Raw genomic sequence first — 16,872 nt, 5'->3', positions numbered from 1 at the left:
GTGATTACTTTCATACAAAAAAATTAAATCTTAGCTGGGCACAGTGGTGCATGCCTGTGACGCCAGCACTCAGGGAGGCAGAGGCAGATGAAGCTCTGTGAGTTCAAGATCTACAAAGGGAGTCCAGGACAGCCAAGGCTACACAGAGATACCCTGTCCCAAAAAAACAAAAATCTTGGCCAAAAGTTTGAGGTTGCAAGATTAGCCCATCTTCAGTGTCTATCAGAGTTGATTGAAGTTCTGATTTTATAAACACCAATGCTGAGATAAATACACAGACAAATACAACAATTCACATAAACACAGAATAAAATGGCAGGTATGTGTTTAGGACCATTTCAGAAACTGTTCTGTTAATCCCACACCAGAGTGTACCTGCAATTCCCAACATGCAACAGTCTCCAGCCTGGGACAGGAGTTTGAGGCAGTGTTGGTTAGGGTCTGCGTCGTGATAACATGAACACACAAAGCGCCCACGCTCAGTGCTGGTAACATGGCTGCTTACTGCCATGCAGCAAGGGCGAGCTTCCAGAAACGCATCTGAGCCACCGCAGGCCCGGCTTTTAGTTAGCTTCTGCTCCTCCTGTATTCAAAAGCCTCTCTCTGCGATGGTGGACTTTTACGTGGCCCCATTCAGTTATGTGACCCATAGGAGGGTCACAACTCACAGTTTCAGAGGCCTAGCCAAGTGGCACCTAGAACCTAACTGCCCCTGAGGGGGACACCGACACCCCGGTAGGGTGGGTTGCTGCCTGCTCTCTTGAGTGCTCGGTATCCGCTGCTGTCGAATGAGACCTTAATCCCCGCCACTCAGCTTTAATGGAAAGATTGACTGAAGAAGAGCGCTAAGATTTTCGTCTGTCTAATATGTCCCTGTTCTGAGAACAACAGCCCGTCATTGAGGGACCAGCTCGCTGTGGGGTGCTGACGGGTGTGACTGTTTGCTGTCCTCTACCCATAGCCGTAACGACACCCCAGTCGGTTTCTTCTCTGTTTCGCTCACCAGAGGCACACCGTTGTGGGAAGCTTTGACACTGACGTTGGCGAGGGAGGGCCTTTGTCCGCAGTGGCGCGGCAGGTGGCAGAGCAAGGAGGGGGTCCACGCAGGCTACCAGCAAGGTTCTAGCTGTGGGAAGCTGATCTGGGCAAAATTAAAATAAAAAATAAAAAGCTGATTGTCCTCTTTCTTTTAGGAGGGGGTATAGAGTGAAATATAAGCTACCCACGTTCGAGGTGCACAATTTGAACGAAGTTTTGCTATAAGGTCATACGTCGTGAAACCCTCTCCGCATCCTCCGTGCCAAAGGTTTTCGGTGCCCCGTGGCCATCCCTCCCCGTTGCCCCACTCCTCCCCACTCAACCACAGACCCGCTTTCTGTCACCGCTGATGACTTTGCCTTCTCCAGCTTTATTTAAATGGCATCTAAACAGCAGGGTCTTGTTTCTCTCTCCGCTTTCACCTTGAGCTTCCGAATCGCTCCTGGAGGCCGCGGCCACACCTCCTCCTAGAGGACAGAGGCGGAGGTGAGCTTTTCCTGCTGCGGGGCTTGGGGGGGGAAACACACGACAACTAGCAATTCAGAGTTAAGTGTGCAGGATTCTGAAGTGCTTCAGGCAGCCCTCAGCCACGTTGTAACCCGTGACCCCCACTGAACGTCCTTCGTTCTGAACACGCCACATGGGCACGCGGCACTGTGCGTGCTAACCCACCAACAAACACCCTCAAAGCACCACGGACCTGCTCCGAGGCTGCTGCGTGCATGATCCTCCATGTTCTCATTGTGAGCAACCGGCTTCCCGCTCTTACAGAAACAGGGCGCTGTGCTCACGATGCCCTGCCGTCACTCCTCCACACGTGAATGCCTCCTATTCCATTTTTTTTTAAGTTTCTGGTTGAGCTGTTGATTTGATTTTCATAAAAATATCATTAGATAGATGATAATTGCCTTCGATATAAGGTAGGATGTCCAAAACCGCTTGGCACTATGTACTTACACAAAAGGCGTTCTCATCATTAAACAAATGGAAAGGCAAAATGTCAATCGATCAACTCTGAGATAAAGGCTGCTGATGGTTTGTCCTGCAGTGTTAAACGGTTAGTATCTGGATTTAAACTCTTCTCGTAAAAATAAACAATCATATCTACCTTGTGCAAATTTGCTTTCATGTTTGATACAACGGTAAAACCATGTGGATACCAAATAATTGCTTTAAAACATATATGTTTAAAGCATGTGTGTTTGTGCAGCTGTGTGTATGTGTGAACACGTGTGCACATGTGAACATGTGCATGTGAAGGTCAGAGGAAAACCCCAGGAATGTTATCTATTTCATTTGAGTCAGGATCTCATTGTCCTGGAGCTCACCAGTTAGGCGGGACTGGCTGGCCAGCAAGCCACAGGGTCCTTCTGTCTCCATCACATCAGTGTGTGGATTATAAGGGTGCATCACCATGCCCAGTTAAAGTTATTTTAAAAAAACTTAATTTGTTTCTCAGTTTCTCTCTCTACCTGGCCATCACACGAATAATTGAAACTCTTTTATATTTGTTTAAGAATAAGCTTCACAACACAATAACTGAGCAGTTATTACCCAATTCTTAATCCTATAAGATAATTTGGTTTCCTCCCAGTGTGCATCTCAGAGATAGTTGCACTTTTTCTCCTTTCTTGCTGAGCTCTCTCTCCTGGTCCCTCCTGGACATCTGTCCTGGCTCAGTCTTCTACTTCCTCTTCTAACTCCTCCTCTCCTGGCGGCTGAAGTCCAGCCCCATTTTCTCCCTTGCTCAGTGATTGGCTGTAAGCTGCTTTATTGGCATATCAGGAAACGATTGGGAGCAGTGTTCATACCACATTGAGACAGGAGATTCTCCGAACAAGGATTGCAACCAGATATGGGGGGAGTACAGAATTTAGCACCTGAATTGTACAATAACCTTATGCCTACGATGCCCAGCATTTTCACGTGGTTTTTGAGGATGGAACTTAGATACACATGTAAACCCTTTACCAACTGAGGCATCCCCTGAACCCTAAGCTAAATTTATAATTTACTATCAGTAAATCTTTAATTTGTATGCCTATTCTATATAGCTACATTCCCAGGGCCATATCAAAATTTCTCAGGCAAGAAAAGGTCACAAGCAGAAAAAAAAAAAAAAAAAAGGTTTTAAAAGCTCTGTTACCAAAAAGATGGCCACAAGCAATCACAGGTTTCTCTTGGGAACATATATTTTCTTTTATTTTGGGTAAATATCTCAGGCTAAAGTGGCTGGAACATTGGGTTATATGTGTCTAACTTGTGAAGGCTGTTACTAACTATCAGCTTGAGGAAACCTAAAATCACGTGGGCGCAGGGTCACTGAGCAAAACTGAGTACAACTCCCTGGTTGTACTGGTTACATTAAGAGGACCTGACCGCAGTGGGTGACACCATTTCCTATTCTCCGGGCCTAGAGGATTCTGGGCTGTGTGAGAGTGAAGAAACCCCGCTGAGAGCAAGCGTGACCCATTCGATGATCGATTTGTTTGTATAAATGTAACGTGAAGCGCTGTCTCAGCACTCTTGCCGCTGTGACTTCCCTGTAGTGATTGACTGTAACCTGGCATTGTGAGCTAAAATAAACCCTCTTCCCGGGCACTGTGGTGCACACCTGTAATCCCAGCACTCAGGGAGACAGAGGCAGGCGGATCTCTGTGAGTTCAAGGCCAGCCTGGTCTACAAAGCAAGTCCAGGGCAGCCAAGGCTACACAGAGAAACCTTGTCAAATAAATAAATAAATAGACAAATAAATTAATGAATAAAATAAACCCTCCTCTAAGTTTCTTCTGTCAAAATATTTTATCAAAGCAACTGGCAAAGAAAATAAGATGCCAAATTTCAAGGAAACTGCAAACTCTTTTCCAAAGTGGTTGTGCCACTTTCTGTTCCCACCTGCAGTGTCAGAGAGGGCAGGTTCCTCCACCATCCTTGCCAGCACTCGACAGGGTCAATCTTTTAAATACTGCTCATCTAATACATGTGTGGTGGTATCTCATTGTGGTTTAGTACTTCCCTGATGACTAATACTGTAGAGAATTGTTTTTCATGTGCTTACATGCTGATGCTGTTTTGTGAAGTGTTCCTAGTCATCTTTGTGACATGTCTAGTCAAATCTTTTGTCCATTTTTATTAGATTGTATTTTTTTCCTTATTGTTGAGTATTCTTTATACTCCAGATACAAATCCTTTATCTGATACATGCTTGGCACACATTTTCTCCTCATTCATGGCTAGGTCCTGGTGCATAATTTGTTCAAACACCGAAGTGTGTTGCTATACAGATTTTTAAAAATGAGATTAACCTCTGACCCCGTGGTGTGTGAGTAAAAGAGATCTGTACTGTGGGTGGGCCTCATCCAGTCCCTGTGAGCCTTCAGGAAAAGGCTGACCTCCCTGAGGAACAACTTCTCTGCAGAGTTCTCCAGTCTGGAACTTTCATCTTGGCTCTTCCAATCCAGCTGCAGCTGTGAGACTCAACAGCCTCTATAACAGTGTAAGCCCATTTCTTAAAAGCTTCTCAGCCTGCCTCCTCCTGCTGCCCACACTGCTCATCCCTGCCTGCACTCATGCCTGAACACACACTTCCTGTTGGTTCTGTTTTTTGGGACAGCAGGTGACTCACCTGCTGTCCCCTATCAAACAATTATGTATCGGATCTAATTCCAAACCTCTTCCCTCTTTGTTATGTCCACCAGCCCTCCACAGTTTCCTCATGAATGGTGCCCCAATTTAATCAGAGACTAACTGACAGACCCATCTTAAACCACTTGAACTCAGACCCAAATTCTATGATTCTCTCTGCTGAGACACTGCCAAGACTACATCAATGTGACACTTTCCCTTTTTGCAGTAAACAACCAACTTGTCTTTGTGAGGGATTTTGAAGTCTTTTAGAAACATCAGCAGTTGATACCCAAGATGGGCTCAGTGAGGATGAAATTTATGACAGTAGTTTGCAGGAATGGTGAAACCCAGACACCTAGGGCTGAGGAGACAAGGGGAGAAAGACAATGTCACCAGAACGCAGTGTTCATGGGAACTGTAGAGCTGTGGGCTGTCCAGGAGAGATCACAGCTGTAGAGATCCACAGTGGGGTCAGAGGTGAGGTACAAGCGGGAAGGAAGAGGGTCTCTTCTTCTTGCCTCTTTTTAATTTTATTTTTTTAAGATTTATTTATTATTTATACAGTATTCTGCCTGCATGTTCTTCTGCAGGCCAGACGAGGGCAACCAATCTCAATATAGATGGTTGTGAGCTGCCGTGGGGTTGCTGGGAATTGAACTCAAGACCTTTGGAAGAACAGCCAGTGCTCTTAACCTCTGAGCCACCTCTCCAGACCCTTCTTGCCTCTTTTGTCCTTCATTTGTCTGCTGCTCAGATCATACAAACTAAGAGGGGCTGGAAAGGGCAAATTAATACCACCAAATAGGAAGGGGCCAAACAATCCTCTGTAAAACTGTGAGCTCATAAATATTAGCCAAAGCCAAGGAAGTTAATTAGGCTTGGAGGTTGTGTGCCCCATAACAGGCACCCCCAGGGTAATAACTGTGAATAAACTGTGCTTCTGCAGTAAGACACGCTGACTTGAATTTCACACTTGCTCCAGCAAGCTACTTGCCTCCCTTGCCTGTGTGTCTTCCTGTAGGGTATGGGAATATCATCCCATGCTTCATTTGGTGTTGTCTTTGGCAACCATGTTTACCTTCTTGCATGTTTCAATGCTCTTCCTTATTTCCCAGGGCTATAAGCCTAGTCGTGTGCCTCCTCCACCCCCAACCCACACCTTCCATAGTTCTTGATAAGGAATACAGTTTGGGCTTCAACAGATGTGAGGTTTCACAGCAAGGTTAAGCTCTCTATCACTCTCTCTCTCGCTCTCTCTCTCTCTCTCTCATCAGCCCAGTGCTGTGACCATGAGCAAAAGTTTCCCACGGGTTTTTTTTTTGTTTGGTTGGTTTTTTTTATGTCCTTTATTGAATATAGATTTTTTTCATACGATATATTCTGATTATGATTTCCCTCTCTCTCCTTCTCCCAATACCTCCCCACCTACCCTCCTATCTGAAGCCACATCTTTCCCATCTCTTCTTAGAATACAAAAAGGCTTCAGAGGAACAATAACAAAATAAAATAAGATAAAACAAGAACTAACTATTCAGAATAGGACAAAACATCTAAACAAACCTACAAGCTCAAGAAATTCACATTCTGAGACAAAAAAAAACAAACAAAACAACCCGAAGATGGCATTACGTTTACCCTGTGTTGAGCAGAGACAAGAGCTTGCAGTTAGACTGCAACCTGAACATGGCGGTTGCCCCTTCCCCATCTCCCCCCCCCACACACACACACCTTTTCCTCCTTTGGCCCTTGTAACACTTTTTTAAAGTAGCTAATTGTTTCTATTAAATCTCTTTCTGCCTGAAATACTACAGTGGTTTCTGTTTCTCCGGTAGCTACTAGAGTGTGAGGCATAGTCCCAAAGTGTGCCATTTATAGCAATGACCCTGAATGAATGGTGCTTGGAAGCCCTTTGGCACGCGCATAACAGTTTGTGGATAGTCATAGGCCTGAAAACTCCCGAGCCGCCAGAGCAACAGTAAGCTAAGTGGTCACAGTGACACTTTGACGTAAAACATTTATTTAGTTAGAATGGGTCTTCTACCAACTTAAATGTGGAATTATATAAAAGTTAGGCCGAGGGTTCGGTGAGATCCCTCAGCAGGTAACGTGTTTGCCATGAAAGCTTGGTGACCTGGATCTGAGCCCTGGATGTGGAAGGAGAGAGCTGACTCCACAAAGCGGTGCTCTGACCTCCACACATACACCACGGCACACTCACACCTCTCCGAAACACACATCAAACACGCACATACACATCACATACACACACACACGCATATAGATTTAAAATTCTTCCATTTACTTTTATTATGAATATGGATATCCTGTCTGCATGTTTGTCTGAGACTCAAGGAAGTGTCACAACCCCTTGGTCTGGAATTACAACTTCTTCCAAGCTGCAACGTAGATGCTGAGAATCAAACCTAGGTCCTCCAGAAGAACAGCCAGTGCTCTTAACCACTGGGCCGTATCACTACCCCTACACACATAAAAAAAAAAATGTTTTTAAGTATATAAGCGGAACTAGATTTCTCAGCAAGAAAAGTGAAGCTTATAAAATCAAACATGAGGCTGTGGAGACAGCTCAGTGGGTAAAATGCTTGCTGTTGCAGACATAAACACTTAAGTTCAAGCCCCAGAACTCACAAAAAGCATAAGCCTGAGGCTTGCAGAGGGAAGAGAGTAGAGACAGATCCCAGGGGTTCACTGGCCTGTCAGCCTAGCTGAAACAGTGATGCCGGGGTTCAGCCGAGACCCTGTCTCAGCATGCAAATAAAGTGGAGAAGTTACTAAGACATCCTGATATCAGCTTCTGGTCTCCACATGTTCTCTCTCTGTGTGTCTGTGTGTATGTGTCTGTGTGTATGTGTCTGTGTGTATGTGTCTGTGTGTATGTGTCTGCCTCTGTCTTTCTGTCTCTCTTTATATCTCTGTCTTTCTGTGTGTGTCTGTCTGTCTGTCTGTCTGTCTCTGCCTCTCCATGTCTCTCTCTGCCTCTCTGTGTGTATCTCTCAGTCTCTGTCCCTCTCTCACGCACACACATACATAAGTATATAATAAATAAATAAATTTATGTAAACATGTGCCTAGGAACTCAGTGATATTTCCCTCTTCCTAGAGTCACCAGTAGTCACCTCTCAAGACAAACCTTTTTGACCTTAAAAGACCAGAACCCTGAATGGACGTGGAAGCGCTCGCTCTGAGAGAACAAGTGATGGTTATGTAACAGAAAGGGCTGAGGCACTGGCACAGATCTCCAAGGCAGGCTCCAAGGCTTTCCCGTGGGGGGAGTCTGCTGTGGTGTTCCACGCATTCCAGGTAGAGGAGAGACTGAGAGAAAGAACCACCAAACCACCCCAGCCTCAGAGCAGCTGGCTCTCCGGCCTGAGCTTTCAAGGCCTCGTACAGCTAATTAATCTTATCTCTCAGCTAATGAAACTGATTGCATGGCACTTTGTAAATACCCAAGGTACTCCCCAAAAAGTAAACAGTGGTAATGGTCAAGATCAAAGTCTGGGGGGCCGGGGTGCTGATATCACAGCCGGAGGGGCACCCCTGGCTGGGGAGAACAATAAACAGGCTGTCTTTGGTCAGATCCTGCCCCCGCAGAATTTTCGGTGGTCCCACGCTGCCCTCAAAACCCTACACTTCCTGGCGGAACTGCCCTCTGCGCCCCTGCCTTCTGGTCTCAGACAACCCTCCCTGTCTCACCCCCCACCGTCTCCACACCGTGAGCAAGATCACGGGTTGCACCAGCGGCCTCTTACCCTCCTGCACCTTCTTCCCACGACCCGCCCACGTCCCTGCTTGGCTCAGCAGCACCCTAGGACGCTTCGTCCCCCACCCCCACCCCCACCTCCACCCTAAGAACGAGTAACAGTGAACACGGCTTGTATACAGATGAGCTTGGATGTGCAGTGGTTCAGCTTAACGATTTTTCTTTTCAGCCTGACAATGGTTTGAAAGCGATGGCCATCCAGCAGAACCCGTGCTTTGAATCTTCATTGATTTTTTTTTTTTTTTTTTTTTTTTTTTGCTCTAAGGTGCTCTGTGTGGCTGATCTCTCAGGTTCAGTGGGCTAGGTATACTACATGCGTTTTCCACCCATATTTTCCATCTACAGAGGGTCTCCCAAGCAGCAACTTTCTCCCCCCCCCATCACAACGGAAGAACATTGAGATGTATTGCCTCACTCAATCCCTGAAGCAACTCGGTGAGGCAGGATTATGCCTCAATTTTATGGATAAGGAAAAGGAGGCAAAAGCTATATAGTTCTTCCCAATGTACGGTTCGGCTCTCAGTTTCTCATAGCTCATTTACTCTCCACAAGAAAACATGGCTGATTGACTCTTGAAACAACTGGGGGAAATCTGTAAGATTTCTTGAACAAAGTAAACAGCACATTTGAAGTTCGCTGTAATCCTCAAATCGCAGTGTCTGCAGCATAAAATGATTCACAGCCTTTACGCACGTGAGAAGGTGTGCGCCACCACTAAAGCAAAGACTCAGCAAGGCACTGTTTCACATGCAGTGGGATGCCTATTATCTCTTAAGAAAAAGAAACAGAAGAGAATTAGCTTTGGGAAGAATGTAGAGAAGTGCAAGTCCTTGGGCACGAACTGGCAGGATATTAGCTGGTATGGGTTTGGGGAAGCAATGTGGCCTCTTGTGGAAAAGTTAACCCTGACAGCCATAAGAAGCAGCAAGGGCATTGCTAAACAGAAAAGGGACCCAAAGAAATATATGTATTCTGTGTCCATAGAAGCATTATTCACAATAACCAGAAACTATGCAAATGTGCATAAACAGATCAATGAGACGAACAAAATAAGGCATACACGTCAAAAAAAGCTACCCAACTATTAAAAGAAAAGATGCTGATCCATGCTATGACACAGGTGAGCCAAGAGACAATCACAAAAGGATAAATACTGTATGATTCCACTTATATGCGAAAGCTGAACTCACTAAGTAGTGGTTGCAAGGGACCATGGGAAAGAGGTATGGAATGTGACTGTGCAGTAGCCATAGTTTCGCTCTGGGAAGATGGATAATTGTACAACAGTGCACATGAGCTTAATGCCTCTGAACTGTGCAAGTAGAAGCGTAGGCAAGAATGAAGGCTATAGGCCACTATCCTAGATGAACAGAGACAAAAAGTCCCAACAAAACCCCAGCAAGTGACTCCAGAACACTAAGAAATGTTGTTTGCATGTTCACCTGAGAGTCATCCCAGGGACACATGGATGGTTTGCCCCCCACAAACCAATAAATGCATGATACAAGAGCAATAAAGACCATATGTTTATCTCCACAGACGCTGAAACTGCAGATGATAAATTTCAAGATTCCCTTCATGATTAAAAAAAAACAAAACAAAACTTGAGACATGTATCATGCCTCAATATGGCCAAGGATATATGTTAACAAGCCAGAAGCGGAGGGAAAGCTGAAAACTTTCTCTGTATGAAACATGACAAGATTGGCTATTTTCATGTAATGGTGTGCTAAAGATCTTGGCCAGATTAATTAGGCAAGGGAAAGCAAAAGGGGCCTCCATACAGGAAAACAGCAAGTCAAACTTTTTCTATCCGCCGATGACATGACCATGCATGAATTTTAAAAAAAGAACATTCTAGCAAAAAAAAAAAAAAAAAAAGTATTGGATAAATTAGAAATTTAAAATATGAATTCAGCAACATTGCAGGATACAGAGTAAATGTATAAAAGCCATATGGTTGCTATTCTACAATAGTGAAATATATAAAATAGAAGCCAAAACAAGTAATCTCTTTTATAGTACTACAAAATAAATAATAGCGGTAAAGTGCCTAGGAATAAATTCAGCCAAGAAAAGGTGAAAAAGTTCAACAATAAAACTGTAAGTATTGACTAAATAAATTGACAAAGAATAAATGAAATCAAACTGAAAATGTCCATATGATCCAAAGTAATCTACAGATTTAATGCAATCCTGATCAAGATACCAGAGAAACAATAAAAATTCTAAAATATGTAATTCTTTGAGAATTTCATACAATGTCACTTGATCACTACCCTCCCACTCCGTGATCTCAGGCCTACCCCCCACCAGACCCATGATCTCTCTTTTTTCTTCAGAAGAGTCTGTCTCGGAACAGACGTCCTTACCCTCTGACTCTCCCAATCTTTACCAAAACAATCTTGAGCAAAAAGAACAAAGCAGATGGCATTAAACTACCTGACTCCAAAATATACTACAAAGCTAACCAAAACACATAACGTTGGCATGAAAACAGACACAGGGCCCCGTGGACAGAAGAGAGAAGAAGCCAGGAGCAAGCTCAGACTTCTAACCAGAGAGTCTTCAGAAAGGTGCTGCAGACGGCGCAGAAAACACAGCTTTCAATCAGTGTTCCTGGAAACTCTGCACATTGCCAGGCAGAGGAAGGAAGCGAGAACCCTTTTGTACACTAGTTACAAAAATAAACTCAAAATGGATGAAAGACTAAAATGTAATGTCTGAAACTATGAAACCACCAGAAGAAAACGGAGAAGGAATCGAAGTGGGATAGGCCTTATTTAAACAAGATTCTATAAGCAACAAGAAACAAAGCAACGTAGATAAACAGGACTGCTTTAAATTCCAAAGCCTCTGCTCTGCAAAGAAAACAGTGAACACAGCAGAAAGGCAAGTTACAGGGGAGGAGAAAGACTTGCAAAGCACACATCTGACAAGGCCTAACCCCACAATGAGGATCTCCAATCTCAATAGCACCGGATCAATGAACGTATGAATGACCAAAGAAATAACGGAGCTGTAAAAACAGGCATCAGACCTCACAGACAGTTCTCAAAGGGAGACATACAAATAGCCACCAGATATATTTTAAAGTGTTCCATATCACTAACCATCGCAGAAATGCAAATCAAATCCACAGTGAGATAGCATCTCACTCCAGTCAGAAAGGCTGTTATCAAAAGGACAAAAGATAGCAGCTGAGGAGCTGAAAAGGGCACCTTCACATACTGTTTGCAGATAGGAACATAAGCACAGCCATTATGAAACCAGCATGGCGGGTCTGTCAACACACTCAAAATAACCGTACGCTCCACCAGGCCACTATTGGATATGCACCCAAAGGAAGTCAAAACAATATGTCAAAGAAATGCTTTACTCCTCTTCTTAGCGCAGTGCTAGTCACAATAGCCAAAGCATGGAAACAACTGGCAAAGGGTTAAAGAAAATATGTTATCTGTCCGCAATAGAATATTAAACCATCAAAAAAGTGAAATCCTAGTATTTGTGACATCAGGCAAACCAGAAATCAATATGTTGAATGTAATAAGCTAAGGCACAGAAAGATCAGTACTGCATGTGTGGAATTTTTTTAAAGCCAGTCTTGGAGAAATCTGAGAAAAGAATGGTAGGTGCCCAGACACTAGGGAGACTCATCCGTGGGTATTAGACATAGCTGGACAGGAGCAGGAAGTGAGCTGCTGCAGGGGACGGTGGCCCTCCATAACAGCTGTACACTATATATTCCAAAAAGTAATGCCTCAGCAAGATGGCTGCCGAAACACAACCCAAATAAGTACAACACCAATAGACTGACAGGGAAGGGGGAAATCTCGCGGGGCTTCCTCTTAGGAAAGCGACTACAGTTAACTACAGAATACTGCGTTGGGAGAAAGAGGATTCTCCAGGGATAAGCCTGTCCAACCGATTATCCAGTACCAGTCAGTGGTCAGCGCTGAGATCATTAATAGAAGAACACTAAATGGACTCAGCAGATGACATTTATATTCAGGTGTTTGTAAGTATATAGAAATTACAATTAAAGAGAAAGAGGCCATGAGTTCTAGCGGGAGAAGGCTGAGTATATGGGAGTGATCAGATAGAGTAAAGGGAAGGGAAAAATGATGTAATTATATTTTAATTTTATAATATAAAATGTTGAACCTGATCAAAGGTCAGAGGTCAGAGACTAGAGTTTCAGGTGGTTGTGAGCTACCATGTGGGTGCTGAGAATCAAACCTGGGTCCTCTGCAAGGGCCAACAGAAGCTCTTAACAGCTGAGCCAACTCTCAAGGCCACTAAATACTCATTTTGTGTATTAATTTAAAATGTTATAAAGAATTGCGACGTATTTTACTTCAAAAAGTTCATGTTTTCATCTCATACATTTGGCCTTCACAAATGCCTTATAGGGATGCAAAGGTGATACCAGAGTCCTCTGTTGCTAAGATATAGAGAGTGAGACTCAGAGAATTTGGGTGAAGTGGTCTGCCTCTGTGCAAGGATCTGGTTGCACTGCAGAACATTTGGATTTGCACAGATTGGCCAAGATTCTGTACCGTGAACTGCTCCCAGGCCAGGGTCACAGCCTTTAGTCAGGGTCAGCGTGAAAGAGGGCTGTCACTCAACACCTGATTCCTAGATTCAGCACCACCACAGGTTCTTGTCACTCTGGGAGTCCCTCAAAAATACCATTGTCCTTCACACGGAGTCAGAGAACAAAAGTATAATTGGAGCCACAAAGCCTCGTCATCTCCCTGGACTGAGCACCTCAGATATTCGCAGATGCCCATGACCAGGCTCAGCTGTGTTTGTAAAGGTTCAGAGCACACGGAGGAAAACCGAAGTTACACGCTCTTTTTATCTTTCAGAGATTAATTCTTAAAGTACTACCTGTACTTTTGCTAAAGCAAAACTACAATAGAAATGATTTAATTGCAAACTAGTTGGACAATTTGAAGGTTTCTTTAGCAAGACTGTCACAAGTTCTCTTTCCCAGATACATATGGAAAACACCTGCGTGTTTGTCAGTTTGATGCTTTTAAATACCAGTGTCCTAGAATCACCCTTGCCCCAAGACACTGTTCCAATTGCTTAGGTATTTTCTCTTGTTCTGTGTTACATATAAATTCTCTGGGTAGTTCTGATAGCAGTTGAGGATGGAAACAGTTGTCCTAAGATGAAATAGTAACCTAAATCCAAGATACTTAATCCAGGTTTGGGGATGAACTTCTGTAATCCCAAAATTCAAGAGGCTAGGGCAGGAGGATTGCTGTGATGAATTCAAGGCTAGCCAGGGGTATATAGAAAGACCCTGTTTCCAAAAATAAAGGAAGGAAGAAAAGAAAGAAAGAAAGAGAGAGAGAGAGAGAGAGAGAGAGAAGGAAAGGGAGGAAGGAAGGGAGAGAGAGAAAGAGAGGAGAAAAAAAAGAAAGCAAAGTCACCTTATAGAGGCTGGAGAGATGGCTCAGCAGTTAAAAGCATTGGCTGCTCTTCCAGAGGACCTGGGTTCAATTCCCAGCATCCATAGTGCAGCTCAAAGCTATTCATAACTCCAGTCTTAAGGGATCTACATCCTCTTTTGGCCTTTGTGGGCACCAGGCATGCATGTGGTGCAGACATACATGCAGGTAAAACACCCATACATACAGGTAGATAGATAGATAGTAGATAGATAGATAGATAGATAGATAGATAGATAGATAGATAGATAGTTTTTAAGCTGCTTAATAAGTCGTATTGGTCGCTATTCTTGGTTGACATTACCAGATATCAGAAGAAAAGTTCCATCTGTTTTAATTGATAACATCAAAGGACGGTTCAGCTATTTTACCGGGTCCAAATTTGCTCTGGTAGCAAGCTTAACCAGATAATGCGAGATTGCTATCCATCTTCCAGTCCTAGCAGCAGTCACAAAGGTTACTTGGGACACCATTAAACTCCCAGTTAGAGCCGCCAGTCTGTATAGAGTCATGTTGAGCATCGTATGTTAATCCTGCTGAAATACAGCTTACCGCAAGGGCCATGTGGATAGTGACTTTCCTCCTAATCTTTATCATTCATATTCAAGCATAATTTGAATATTGCCAACCAACACTTCCAGCCAAGGACACTTCAAGATAATGTGTATAAATCGTGTCTTATTGATCACAGAACATCTGGCAGTGCTCAAGTACATTCAAATATAAACATGAGCAGAAATTTGCAAGGCTGCATTTCTAATGCTCATAAAATTGTAATTTATAACAAAACAAGCACTGTTAGGCTTTTTAAAAATCACATTCATAGAGATAAAGTGATATAACTGGGAATTTTAAATTATAAAGCCATTAAAAGAATATAAAGCCCTAAAAGGTTTTCTCCACATGATTTATGGAAAGAAAACTTCATCATTTTTCCCTGACACCTGAAACCATCTCATTGCATTTTGCCACTTGTATAATGAAAATGGATGGCCAGATTATAATTAGCGAGATCAGAAATTACAATAGAATAAAACAGGACTTTCCTAAAGCTAAATACATATATCTTCTTATTTCAAGACTTCGGGAGGTCACGGAAAAATCGGTGTGATTGGTTTCTCAGGACGTGTGAACCAGCAATGGCTGGCCCTCAGCAGCACAGAGCGTTATTAAACAGAACAGACGCAAAGTCTCAACCCTGTGAGGTGACTGCTGTTAACATCAGTCTGTATTAAGAATTTAACAGCTGCATCTTTCCCATAAAACACAAGATAAGCCAGGCAAACAGGAGCAGATGCTGACCTGCCCTGCCGCTCTGAGTCTAAGAAAGACACCTTCCACCTCAAGAAGCAGAGGGACAATTAACACACAGGCACCTATGGAAAAGCTACAGTGCCTGGCTTTCTCCCTCGGAGAGGCAGGAAGCACACATCAGTCTCCTATGCTAGGAGACCTGGTACACATACCTGCGCAGGAGTGATGCCTGGAAAGCACAAAGGGACTGCTCCCTCCCCACCAGTTATGCTCCTTTGGACCATTGACAACCTTGGAGAAGAGAGAGGTATTATTTGTCAGAGTGGCAGACGCTCTCAAGCCCTTACCGCTAGCAGAGATACTAGTGGTCTACTGACGGTCCTGGCTCCTGGGAGCCGGAGAGTTAACTTTCTGTAAGGCTTTGGCCCCAGAGGTCGGACCATGCTCCAGCTGACAGGCCCACACCCAGGAGCATGCTGATCACTCAGGCTGGACTTGGTGGGTTATGAGAGAGAGAGAGAGAGAGAGAGAGAGAGAGAGAGAGAGAGAGAGAGAGAGAGAGAGAGCAGGCGTAAGAACTAGAGAGAGGGGAGGGGGTGGGTCTGCGAAGAGTTTAGGGGGAAGAGCAGGCAATGGATGAGTGCACGCATGTATGGAATTCTCAAAGAACTGATAGAATATTCTATGTTTGAAAAGAATACAGACCAGGAAAGTATGTGGGTCAGCTAGGACTAGACAGAAGGAAAAGAAAAACTTCCAACTTCAGGACAGAGAGAAAGTGGACAGAGCAGGCTCACCAGTACTGGGTGGAGCCAAGCTCCGCGTAGGAGGAAAGACAGAAGTCAAAGGTCTTGATAGCTCACAAAGTGACTTCCGGAACTGGGGCTCATTCTGCCAACACGGTGCGGGTGGGATAGAGTAAAAGAGCCAGCGTGCATGCACCTCATTACACTCTCAAGGTTGAAATTCAGAGGCGTCTGCTGCCCTTGGAGAGCCGAGGTGGAGAGCGAACTTTGAAATAAAGCAAGGCTCTGCGGGGAGCCCAGGCTCAAACTCCTCCGCGAGGCCACGCTCCCTCCTTAGCTGTCTTTGGGCCCGACAACTGTTTTGCTGATTGTAAGGCCTGTAGCAGCGCTCCTGCCCCACACCCACTGGATGCCAGCACCACCTCAATTCAACAAGTGACCGGTTGCCAAGTGTGCCACGGGTTCCCTAGGAGACAAAATCAAGCCTGCTTGGCCCCACAAGTGGCTTGGAGGAGGAGGCAAAGGCAGATACTGAGCCATCCTCCGAGACAGCCACTTCACCTGGAGACCCTAGGAGTGAGGAAGAAAATCTCAGGACGGAGCTGACGCAAAAGGAAAGAAGAAAAGGCAAAACAGAGCAAAAGGGAACTGAGCACCCAGGCTGGAAGAAAAGGGATGAATCCAGCAACACTGAAGAGCTGACTGTAGGAAATAAAGTGAGGAGGCTGGGGATGAATGGGGGGCTTGAGAGGCAGAGCTGCTCAAGGTTGCCAAGTGAATTCCCGAGGAACCGAGGCAGCGACCGTAGACACTCAATTGGGAGTCTTCAGGTAACCTGCTTATACCACACAGCTCTCAGCCAGGAGGACAGGATGGCGAGGTAGGCTGTCCACGCCAAAAAGTCCCACTTCTGCCCCTTGAATGCCAAAGGCCAGCAGGACAACAGCAGAGGAGATGGGCTCCTACG

General features: G+C 44.6%; 1 long non-coding RNA gene across 1 annotated transcript; it reads right to left on the bottom strand.

The window, feature by feature from the left end:
• Nucleotides 1-1,377: 1,377 nt before the first annotated feature.
• On the bottom strand, nt 1,378-15,454 carry LOC132652765 (uncharacterized). Its single transcript, XR_009590332.1, has 3 exons — nt 15,372-15,454; nt 1,739-1,898; nt 1,378-1,505 (listed from the first exon to the last, which is right to left on the bottom strand). It is a non-coding gene; the product is annotated as an uncharacterized LOC132652765 (long non-coding RNA).
• Between the last annotated feature and the right edge of the window lie 1,418 nt (nt 15,455-16,872).

The sequence above is a fragment of the Meriones unguiculatus genome, chromosome 3 (assembly GCF_030254825.1).
Source record: "Meriones unguiculatus strain TT.TT164.6M chromosome 3, Bangor_MerUng_6.1, whole genome shotgun sequence".
NCBI lineage: Eukaryota > Metazoa > Chordata > Mammalia > Rodentia > Muridae > Meriones > Meriones unguiculatus.
The sequence above is the reverse complement of the archived record's forward strand: the minus strand, read 5'-3'. Positions and strand labels throughout refer to the sequence as shown.